The 12,161-nt window shown below is 47.9% G+C and overlaps 1 protein-coding gene across 1 annotated transcript in view; it reads right to left on the bottom strand.

Annotated features, from left to right (window-relative positions):
* SUPT7L (SPT7 like, STAGA complex subunit gamma) overlaps positions 1-9,536 on the bottom strand; it is a 46,479-nt gene extending 36,943 nt beyond the window's left edge. The window contains exon 1 of the mRNA XM_080685254.1: positions 9,350-9,536. The gene's annotated coding sequence lies outside the window, so the exon portion shown is untranslated. The remainder of the gene's footprint in view (positions 1-9,349) is intronic.
* Between the last annotated feature and the right edge of the window lie 2,625 nt (positions 9,537-12,161).

The raw sequence follows: 12,161 nt of genomic DNA, 5'->3' as shown, positions 1-12,161 counted from the left end.
GTGGCAATCAAAAGCAGGAACCCAAGCCCCTGGTGGGCCGACTTCCCATGCAGGGTTTGGACCCAAGCAGGGTTGATGGACTGCTGGGAAATGGCATCAAGCTCTCCTTGACCTTTGGGAGGCAGGTCACAGCATCAAATGGGTATGGTGTCTTCTTGTGACAGGCTTTTTGATCTTGAGATTCCTCACTTGATGTGGGCATTGAGAACAGTTTCCAAGATTTCTTCTCTGCAATCTGAACCGACTGCCTTGCTTTGGTTTTAGAGGTTTGGCACAACGATAGTAGGGTGAGAATGAGACTTCCAGTCCATGGGAGACCAGAAATCTTTCTCTCCCCATTGGATCTGGCTTTGATGATGCAGGTTGGTGGGCTCAGTGTGTGAGGAGACAGTGGTTCCCACTGAAGGTAGCTGCACCTTCTTCATCCCCCCAGTCAATCTGAACAGGTTCTCTGTAGAGATTTTAGGATTTATCCCTGTGCATCGCCCACTGGCCTGACCCAAGCTTTGCACAACTCTGACTGCACACAGATCTCTCTTCCTCTTATCTGCCTCATCCCTGAAGGGGCCTAAAATACATCTGAATTAGCCTAAAGTGCATCTCTGAGCAGAATCCTTTGATCTGAAAGCTCAAAGGGTTTCATTATCCAGAGAGTGAGGTCTAAATTCACTTGAGGCTTTCAAATCCCTTATCATAGGGTTTCTGTACCTTTTTAAAATAATTTTTTATTTTTCAGTTACAGTTGACATACAATATATTAGTTTCAGGTATGTAACCCAGTGATTAGACATGACTAAGTGGTCACCCCATAAAACTAGTGCCTATCTGATACCATACATAGTTATTACAGTATTACTGACTATATTCCCTATGCTGTACTGTACATCCCCATGACTATTCTGTAACTACCAATTTGTACTTAATCCCTTCACCTTTTGGGTTCCTGTACATTTTTGTGTGTTTGTTAATCCTCACCCAATGATATTTTTCCATTGATTTTTAAGGAGAGTGGAAGAGAGAGGGAAAGACAGAGAGAAACATTGATTGGTTGCCTCTTGCATGAGCCCTGACCAGGGCCTGGGCCAGGGAGGAGCCTCCAACCAAGGTACGTGCCCTTGACTGGAATCGAACCCAGGACCCTTTGGTCTGCAGGCGGATGCTCTATCCATTGAGCCAAACTGGCTAGGATGGTTCCTGTACTTTTTGATCATAATAACCACCCCCTCCCTATGCCCTTGTCCTTTCCTTTCTGCCACCTGACCAGGTGTACCTGATATTGTAATGCTAATAGATTCTTTGCCCCAAGCACTTTTGCCTTTACTTTCTATGTTTTCTATTAATCCTTGCTGTATACATGGCCTTGAGCCTTGGTTTCCTTGTCTATTGACTAAAGAAAATAATACCTACCTCATAACATAGAGCTGGAGATGAAATAACTGATGTAGCTATACAATCCTTAACCATGCTGGGCACATAAACAGCCCCCCCAACATGTAGTTATTATTAGTATCCTGTCTGCTAGGTAAGGCTCTACTCATTTTCAAAGTCCAACTTGAGTGACTCTACTTTTAGGAAACCCCGATTCCCGTGGTGGTTACCTCTCCTTCCCCACCAGCCCTGTAGCATGCTATTTCTATTTCTATGATAGCCCTTAGGCCTGAGGCAATGGACAGTTTCTCAAATGATATGTGAGCTTAGGTTATTTATGCTTGTAGAATTTATGAGTTGGGGACAGGAACTATACTAGTACATCTTATTTTGTACCCACCAGCATTGCACCCCATGGCATCAACCAGTTCACAAAACAAGTGCTCAGTTAACTGTTGCTTTAAATGGGCTGGAGGGCATGTTCTAGTCCTGGCCATCCTACCCTGGGGTTTTCTAGGCAGAGAGGGAAGAAGGGCCATCTTCATTTCCAGACAAGCTTCAGTTCCAGTCAAAGAACTGAAGATGTTAGTGGAGTTAATGCAGACAGAGGCCTGGATTTTTGTCCTACTTGGGCAAAACTCTGTGGAACTGCCCCTTCCCATCAAGGAGCTCTGGACTCCAGCAGCTGCCTTTAATTGGGTTTTAAGTCCTCTGCCAGCCCTGGAAAATCTTGATCTTGAGGGTTGGCTCTGGTTTCCTCGGGCTGTCACGCACAGCCCTTGAAAAGTCACTGCAGCTATTGCAGGGAGTGACCACCAGAGGGCAACAAAGTTCCATTTCTATGCAAAAAACTTGGGCATGGGGTGGGAAGCTGGAAGACATGTTTCAAAGCAGAAAGAATGAAAATCAGAGAATAAAAGCAGGATTCTGAAGGAGTGAAGGGCAGCAAGCTGGTGCAGCTCACCATCATCTTCACAGGCCCAAGACCTGGAAGCAGCAAGTTAGGCCCATATGGTGTTCCCCAAATCTCTCCCCACCTGTTTCTGGTAGTTTTCACTGGAGAGAGTCATTCTGCAGTCATAATGCAAATACTCTACTCAGGAGTTTGGGCATTGCCTATCTAGTACTTACACACTTTATTATAGCTTTATGGTCTTTTACAGAGCATTTTTCACTCCCATTTCCCCCTTTATTGAGGTGTAATTAACAAAAATTGTACTGAATTAAGGTGCAAAACTTGATGTTTTGATATATCACACCCATTTAGAAAATCCGAATCTCCTGTTGTCTTCTTAAAAGGTAAAAAAGAAATACTGTCATCTGTTTAAGGACGCTGGGGCTCAGAAACATGAAGGGGCTTGTTCAAAGGCAAGTTGGTGGTGGAACCAAGTCTAGTTTCTCTGATTCTATCTAGACCCTTGGCTTATTCCTCTAGTTTTCAGTTGTTTATGTTTGTAATCTTTGTTTTTAAGAGCAAGGACTCATCTGATTCATCTTGATACCCTTGAATGGTGCCTCCTTAATCTTCAGGGTTGTGACTGGGCAAGTTGTATGAGGCCTTGCCCCTTAGGAGCTGGATTCTGTGATGTCTCTCTTATCCACCTGGATTCCGTGGTTCTGTGACTTGGAGGCACAGCCCTAACAACAACAGTGGTGGCCCCGAGCGATCCTGCTGGCTGAGCATTTCTACACGGCGGCCACTTAGTGACTGCCAGCCTGTGAAGGTGCATTCTTAGTCGTGCAGGTGGGTGCAGGGCAATGGACAGTTTCTCAACGTGGGCACCAGTCTCCCTGGTGTTACGAGAGTTGACTTAGGGGAGGAGGATGAAAATGTTCAGTTTTAGCAATGATACATATACATACATTATTATTTACACACACACGCACACACACGTGTTGTTGCTTAGAACGAGGTCAATTTTATTTTATTTTTTTAAATATATTTTATTGATTTTTTACAGAGAGGAAGGGAGAGGGATAGAGAGTTAGAAACATCGATGAGAGAGAAACACGAGGTCAATTTTCAAAGTGAATTTATTTAAAGAAAAACATTAAGGAAATAATAGGAGGCTGCTATGCAACAAGGCAAAAGTATGAAGCAGGTATACCAGTGACTGAAGTTCGAGGAACGGTGGTGAGGTGGGAAGATGTAACTAGAGTCATAAAACTAATTTCAAGTTTGGCTCTGACCCTTAAGCCATATAGCCCTGAATGAGCTGCTGACCTGTTTTCTCGTCTGTGAAGTCAAAAGAATTTTCACGCTCTTTACCTCAAATGAGAATAAATGAGCATGCTGATGCCTGGGAGGCTCTGTGCAAATGTCTGGTGGTGCTAATGTCCGATTCCCTCCGTTACCCAGGTCCATCCAGGACCTACTCTTTCCTGGTATTGCTACAGTGGATGCCTTCCATTTCCCAGGATCCCTAGCATCCAGCTCAGTTGGTTGTCCACACCTGGGCCTGCCACTCTGAGCATGGGGAGGAGAGGTGTTGGAGAAGGCCTGGAATCAATGTGGGAACAAGTCCCAGCAGTACATGCCACTGTTTGCTTTGTCATCCTGATTTAATGACCTCATACAAGGAAGGGAGGGAGCAGAAGGAGCTGTTCACTTCCAGATACCTGAGGAGGTTTCTGACATCTACTGTTTTCCTTGGCATGAGAGGAACAGGCACCAGGCTGTGATTTTTAAGGTCTGAGCTAATCATGGAAGTGAAGGAGAACAGCCCCTCCCACAGCTGGCCAGGCGCGGCAGAGCTGAGGAGCAAAGGGCCTGCAGCGGGCATCGGAATCCAGGCCATTGCCCTTGCGCCTTGGCGGGGCTCCAGAACACACAGTGCTATCCCCAGGTTCTCACCAATGTTAGTGCTGCTTGGATGAGGGCTAAGGATTGGCACATCACCGGTTAGGGGAAAGAAGCCTGAGGCTAGGACAGTTCTTGAATTGGTTCTTAGCCTGGTCCCCTGGGGATAGCCAACTAGGGTTGACAGAGGCTTCAGTGAGCCCCAGGGCCAAGGGGTGTCATCCTCATTACATGCTCCTCCATCCTCACATGCTCATGGTATTCAGAGAATATTTCTAGCACCTACTATGTGCCAGGGCTTTTGGGAAAATGAGGCAGCCATGTGTTCAAAAGCTGCATAAGACTTTTTTAAAAATATATTTTTATTGGTTTCAGAGAGGAAGGGAGAGGAGGAGAGAGAGAAGGAAACATCAAGGATGAGAGAAAATCATTGATTGGCTGCCTCCTGCACGCCCCCTACTGGGGATCAAGCCCACAACCCAGGCATGTGCCCTTGACTGGGATTGAACCTGGGACCTTTCAGTACACAGGCTAACACTCTATCCATTGAGCCAAAACAGCTAGGGCTGCATAAGACCTTTTTTGCCATCAGAATTCCTTTTGTCATCCTTTCTTCCCTCTACCACTCTGGACTTAGATTGATATAAATTATCCTGTCAGCCAAAAAGTGCATTTAGCCCGGCTGGCATGACTCAGTGGGTGAGAGTCAACCTATGAACCAGGAGGTCACAGTTTGATTCCCAGTCAGGGCATATGCCAGGGTTGTGGGCTTGATTCCCAGTGTGGGGCGTGCAGGAGGCAGCTGATCAACGATTCTCATCATTGATGTTTCTATCTCTCCCTCTTCCTTCCTCTATGAAATCAATTAAAACAAAACAAAACAAAACAAAAAAAACAACCCCCCAAAAGTGCACTTATTTCCAAGTTTTTGGTAGTCAAATATTTATATAACTGCAAATAAGTGCTTCTGTGAACATGAGCTAATAAGTGGCATTACTACACTGAGTATCCATCAGACAAAAGCAAAGTTGCTGGCAGACTATTTGGAGGGTGAGTTCAAGGTTTTAGAGGTAGTGACATAACAGCTGAGTTTCGAAGAATTAGCAAGAGGTCACAAGCAGAGAGAAGGATTGCTGTAGGCAGAGGGGCAGGACAGGCGCTGAGCCCAACACCTCCACTCCTGGCTGATCAAGTGGATCAGGCTGTAGCTTGAACTCAGTGGGTGGAAGCTGGGGTTTGGAATGGAGCCAATGGTGGAGAAAATGAGAACCAGTTACCTTATGGTTGCATGTTCCAGTCTCTCCATATCATGGGCCTGGGAAAACCAAGGCACAGGAAGCCCCACCACCCCTTGGTTCTCAAGAGCAGAAGGAGAGAGACCTGGCCTGACACCTGTCTCCCCCGCTGGCTGCCTGCACCTTAGAACAAACCATTTTTCTGTGATTTTCTTGGCACACCTCCTAAATGTCCCAGAGTCAGAACAGGCTGTGCCATGGCCGAAACAAACATGCTGAACAAATAAACAAGGCAGGCTGCGGGCCAGGGAAAGCACCAGATGGGGCCCCCAACCCGATCCACGGGTTCCGGCAAGTCTGCCCGAGCCTGGGCCTCTGCTTATTCCTTGGAATGTGAGAGGTGGGAGATGGGAGTTTTGGGGTCCCTTCCAGCTCTGTGATCTAAGCAAGTTGCCCATAGAGGGGGAAACTCCAGAGCTCCTGGTTCAGGAGCCTCCTTCCTTTCCACCAGGTAGTGTGGCTGAGGGCCAGGAGAGGGGAGATCTCGTGGCAAATACTGAAGCCAAAGGACACTGGCCGTTTGTTCACTCATACAACTAGAGTCCGGAAGAGTCCGGATTCCGACCAAGGCCTGCTGGGCTCCAAGGCTCTTCGGTGGGAAGGAGCTCTAGGTTGTGTCACGACGTTCAGCCTTGACACAGGTCCCAGGCAGTGCCAGTTTCCAGCTCATCCCCAGCTTACAAGTGAGGATTCTTCCAAAGTGGGTGTTAAGCCCGGGAGTCTGGTGGGGCCCCAGCCAGGTGGTCCTTGCTCTGAGCAGCCCGCAGGCTGGGAGTGTCCTGGAGGACCTCGGGGCCTCTGCGGCTGCCCTTCAGCCCAGGTGGCAGAACCATCCCCAGACATTGACTCATCAGTTCCCCTCGCCCAGCATCGCCGCATCCATCTCCTGTGCTTAGAAAGGCAGGAAATTGAACTCCGGTATTTGAGAAAGTCTTTCAACAATAAGCTTGATTAAAAGGGGATTTTCCAATTAACCCTGGAGAATTTCAGTTAACCAATGCCTTATTGTGTTCTAGTTCTTTGAAATGTGGTAATCTATGTTCAGTGTGTATTTATGGTAAATCTCAATGATCAGACGATTCCATTAAATAGGATTTCCCCCACCACTTAGGATAAGTCATAGAGCCACAGAATTACCAAGTTGAAAGGCGTTGGGGATCATTTAATAGGATCCTTCATTGTACAGATGAGGAAACTGAGGCCCAGAGAGGGGGTGCAACTTACCCAAGGTGACACAGCTCCTGACTGACATAACCACGGTGAGAAATTCCTAGTCCGCAGTGCTCTGCGCTACATCACGAATACTTACAAGGCAGGAAGCCTTTGTGTCCAGGGCTACCTACTGAATTTAGCTTGCAGTGGTGTTTTGTTTGGTCTGCACCATGTTTTTAAACATTGGGAAGTTTCCTGTAAAAATCCAGATTTGGTGTGTTTTTTGAAAAAACTGGATAACCTGGCCACACGGGGCCTAATGGCAGTGAAGGAGGGCTGAGTTGCAGCAACCCCTGTGGACTGGGGACGTGGGATCTAGAGGCCACACCCCACCACTCCTGTCACTGCACACCTGGCCCTCATCACCCATTTCACCACCTGCTGGTCCCTCTAGGCATTGGGACTTGGACTCTGCTTTCTGGTGAAGGGCACACTCCTTGGTTAATAAAAAAGAGGGCTGAAGTGAGCCAGAATGAAAAGTAGGGGAGACAATGAGGAATCAGAAACCCTTGTGTTAAGTGTCAGGGTGCAGCACCAGGGACGGATCCCGGCTGGCCCTGGGTAAGCTCAGATCAAGGACTGAGAAAGGGCTCTAGGAGCTCCCAGTTAGGTGACAAATGGGAAAAGCTAAATAGCAATAGGAGAGATACCACTTGGCAAGGTAAGATGCACTGGCAAAGTGAATGGACCAGGTGAGGTGTGTTAAAGCAGTTCAAGTGGTTGAGAAAGTTATAATGGAGGGGGGTCTTGACCCAGAAGTTAACTGTATTAAATAATGGAGAGACCAGAGGCAGAAACACCAGCCAGGAAGCTACTGTGGCCATCAGAACTGAGAGCTAGGGTCAGGTGAATGGAGGGAAGAAAGGAAGGAAGAGGTGGATGCCAGATGGAGATCCCAGAGCGGGACTGGACAGGACTTGGAGTTTGCAAGGAGGTGGACAGACAGGAGAGGGAAGAGTCAGCGTTGATGAAACCTTTGTGCCTGGTGACCAGGGGAATGGCCAAGCCCCGAACAGAAGAGGGAAAGCTGGTTTGGGGGAAGATGTGTTGAATTTGAGAAGACAAAGGGCTTACGGTTGTCCAGGGGACAGCTGAAATTGGGACCGGAACTCGAGAGGTCAGAGCTTGTAGCCTGGAGGGCTAGCGAAAGCATCCAGTCCGTGAGAGCCCTCTCCCAAGAGCAGAGGACAGCGGACTGAAGGCAACGTGATGAACTCTGCGTAATGGCCATCCTTAACAAGGCGCAGGGGAGGAAGAGGAGCCAAGCATGGGGAAAGCACAGTCAGGGCCGAAGAGACCACCTGGGTGTCCCTGGAGAAGCTCAGAAGAGCCCTTTACAGGGTCAGAGATCATCAGAAATTAGGTCCCAGAGTCAAGAGCATGGGGCCATCACACTGAGCATGCATATTGCACTCTAGAGGCATCTCACAGGGTGGGAGAAAGAACTAAGATAATAAGCACAGGGCCCCAGAGACATGGAAGGTGGTAGGAGGTGTATCTGTAGGTGTTAGGGAGGGGTCAACAGAGGAGAGATGGAGGATCCCCTTTTAACACGGGAATCAAGCCAGCTTTCCAAGGCTTGATTCCTGTGCTAGCTGCTCTGTGTATGTGTGTGTGTGTGTGAGGAGGGGGGGGGGGGGGGTCCCTGACTTATCATTCTAGAGATTTGTCACCTGACATCGCTTTCTTATTTTGGACTATTCCCTATTTTACCTATCTGGATTAAAAACAAAAAACTATTCAGTGCTGCCCACTCTGAGGGGTAACAGACAAGGTGTGAGTGATTCACAAGAAATGAACTGGTCCTTTCCCTGGACACACAAACACCTGTGAAAGGTGCCTCAGCTGGGACTGGCTGCTCTAGTCCCGGGAGGGAAGCTGCATTCCAGCTTTATAACCGAGTTCCATCGTGCAAGTGAAATGGATGCTCCGGGAGGTCAAGGAACTGAAGCTACCAAGTGTTGAACTGGAGTCTCCGTCCTCCCCAAACAAATACACGTCCTTTTCAACACCAGTCACGCAGGACTCAGGGGCACGCCCAACTACACCAAGTAAGCACTTACCATCAAACTCCCCTTTTACCCACTTGGGGGTGAAATCCCTGCACAAAGACCCATGGATTAGATAGAAGGAGGCTGATCCCACGGGAGGGAGGAGAGGGGGGAGCACTGCATCTGATCCGGAGGAAACTGGCTGGAGGAGGCCATCTGTGGGATTCTAGGGGCCTTTGCGCTGGGTGTTTAACATGGGGTCCTCTCCCCCTAGGGTCCCAAGCACAGCCCTGACATTATAAGCAGAATTGCTGTATCTCTGTGTGCATTTAGGGGGGGAAAGGGGTGCACATGGGTGCTTTCTGGGTGCAGATCTTTCATCAGACTCTCAAAGGGGCCTTGTCCAACAACAGTAGAAAACCATTGATTTGGAAGCATCTACAGTTCCCTCGGTGGATCTGGACACAATGGTATAAATGATACCCAGTCCCTGCCATTTTTTCTAAATCTGCCTAGAAATATATTGTAGCTAACCTCTCACCCTGCACAGGGCGCAGGGTCCCTCCTCCTGAAAACCTTATGGGCGTGGGGGGCGGGGGGCTGTGGCTGATGAGTCCCTGAAGCCCCCAGAGCAGCGCTGGGCCCCGGCGCGGGAGGGGGAGGCAGCGGATGTCACGGCTTACCTCAGAGCCCGAATTAGAAGGCTGAAAAAATCACAGCAGGAAATAATGTGGTGCCTAAAATAGAAGCATCGCCTGGGAGAGAGGCCGGGAGTAGGTGGCATTTGAGGCTCCTGCGGAGTCCTCCCCAGCGGCGGCCTGACAAGGCGTCAGAGGCGTGGATGCAGCGGCCAGAAAAGGCCAGGAAGCCGGCTGCGCTGCTGGGGAAGGAGGGGTCTCCGTCCACACCGCGAGGGAGGGGCTGCGGTTCCGGCCCGGCCCTGCCGGCCTCCCTTCCGGCCCTCCCCCTCCCCGCCCTCCCCCTCCAGCTCCCCACAAGCTGCCTCCCCTCCCCCAAAGCCCCTCCCTCCCTCCCTATCCAAATGTGGTCTCCCACCTTCCCCAAGGCCTTTGGTTTCTCCCTGCCTTTCCCTCTCTCTTCCACTCTCCCGAAAAATCAATGGGAAAATATCCTGGGGTGAGGATTAACAACAACAAAAAGAAATAGTGGCTAAGGCTGCGAGTAAGGAACTAAAAGAAATATCAGAATAAAATAATAATATAGTTAATATTTTTAATCGTTACTAATCACAAGACTTTGTGCTAAGCATTTTACAGGGATGAATTCATTGAAGTGACAATAACCCTATGAAATTAGTAGCGTCGCCCTTTGATAGAAAACTCAAGGTCAGGGAAGGCTTAGAGCTGGGGTTCTGATGAACCGAACCTGCACCCTAACTGCAAATGGAAAGGGGGGTGCTGGTTTCTGCAAGTTTTTTCCTCGTTATGGAAATATCTTCATTTTGCTAGTTATAAAGGTAACTCATGCTTACTCCGAAGAATTAAAAGGATATAGAAGGGTGTAAAGTGAAAGTATTTAAGTCCTCTCCCATAATGCCCCTCTCCATGGATTTAACACACTTCTGCATTTTAAGATCCTTGGTATCAGGGTATCATCTTTGGGAACATCTTTGCCTGGGTCAGTACATAGTTGATGGTTATGTCCTTGATTCTCACAGGGGAATGGGTGGGTGGTCAGAAGGAATAAACATTTATATTTTGGTCACTTGTTAAAATAGACAAGTTATTATTTATTTATTTACATATTTTTCAAGTTATTATTTCGAGTCATGGTATATAATGAAAGGTAAGAATGCCGCAGCCCTTGTATTGCTGCCAACAGTTTAATTAGTACACTCTTAAAGGAAGCTATTTGTTAACAGGTATCAAGAGACTTAAAAATGTTTGTACTTTTTACCTTTGAGCCACTCCACTTATGGGAGTCTGTCTAACCCAAGGAAATAAGTAAATGAAAAAGTAATATTTAGTGTTAGAGGAAAAACTGGGGCATACCTGAAATGTCCTTTAATGAGGGAATGGTTAAATAAGTCATGCAAAAGTTATGACCATTTCTGGGCTGGACGACTATATTGTCATTAAAAATAATGGTTATGAAGACCCTAGTAACATGATGGAAATGCTTAGAAGGTAAAATCGAATGAAAAAAGTAATATACAAAGCTATATGCACATATAATTACAATTGCATAAGAAGAAACTGTAAAGAAATGGTAGTAAAGTTATATCAATGGTTATGTTAGTGTTGGGATCATTGTGGGGTTTTTTTTTTTTTTCATTCTTTCTGTAATGTGGTTTAAATACTGCAACGTAGATTGCAATTAGCAAAGGACTCTGCTTCCTTTCCCCTCTCTGGATTGAGTTTTCACCCCTATAACTGAAGCAGTCAGACTAGAAGTAGATGACTTCTAAGTCATCCCCGTTCTGAAATTGTATGTTCTCTGATACAAGCACGTGATTCTTTTCTGTTACAGACTTAAAGCCAAACTTCAGTCTTCACACTGAAAGTGGACAGGTCAGACTTAACCTGCTTTGTCATTATTAGCTCAGGCTATGCTTTGCATGTGAAATAAGTGAGGCTAGATAGCGGACAGGGGAATCATGTTGTGATTCATTATCTGAAGAAGTGTGTGTGTGTGTGTGTGTGTGTGTGTGTGTGTGTGTGTGTGTTCAGGGGCAAGGCTGGAAGAATGCCACTCTGCTGGCGCAGCCTTCGTCAGAACCCTGAGAAGGGCTGAGTGGGCTCTGACTCAGCTCCATGACTCACTCTGTGCTGCATCTCCGTGCTCTGGGTACATCTTCGGGATTATTTCAGCTCAGCCTCGAGTGGAGGAGGGAGAAATTTGGGCCAGCACCTCTGGATGACTCACCCTGCTGAGCTGGAAGGAAGAGGCCAAAGCGATTCTATCTTGTACCCTCCCCCACCCCCCATCACCCCCCCCTGCCTCCCCAGAGGCTCCATGCAGTCCCAGACCTCCTGGGTAGGGTAGGGCTGCTATAAGGCCCCCACCCAGGCACTTCCCACCCACCCACTCCTCCCTGCCCAAACGGCTATAATTTCCTTGGTTCCTTCCCTTGGTCGTTCCCAGTGCTTCCTGTGGGCATCTGAGGTCAGCTTATAAGGAGGCTTATAAAGCTCCTGAACCGCCTTTCATTCTGTTCTTCACTTCTCACAAAACTTTCCAGTTTACAAATTAGTTTTCCATCCCTTTTCTCGGTTGATTCTCACTGAGACCTTAGGAAGCCTGGCAGAGCAGAATATCACCATTCTATAGGGAAGGTCGAGGGAGGTCAAAGAAGCGAAGGAACCAGTAACGGGACCGATGAAAGGCATGGAGGGCTGGGCAGGACAGAGCTGTCGGGAACTGCAAGGCACTTGGCTGGGCAGTGGGCTGGGGAAGGGGGCTGTGCTGGCGGTGACATGACAAGAAATGTGGCTGCATGCGGGCAGAAGGCAGACAAGGTGTTTTGACTCTATC

Source organism: Plecotus auritus (genome assembly GCF_963455305.1).
Source record: "Plecotus auritus genome assembly, chromosome: 8".
NCBI classification, from domain to species: Eukaryota; Metazoa; Chordata; class Mammalia; order Chiroptera; family Vespertilionidae; genus Plecotus; species Plecotus auritus.
Note: the sequence above shows the minus strand (reverse complement) of the source record. Positions and strands in the feature narration are given on the sequence as shown.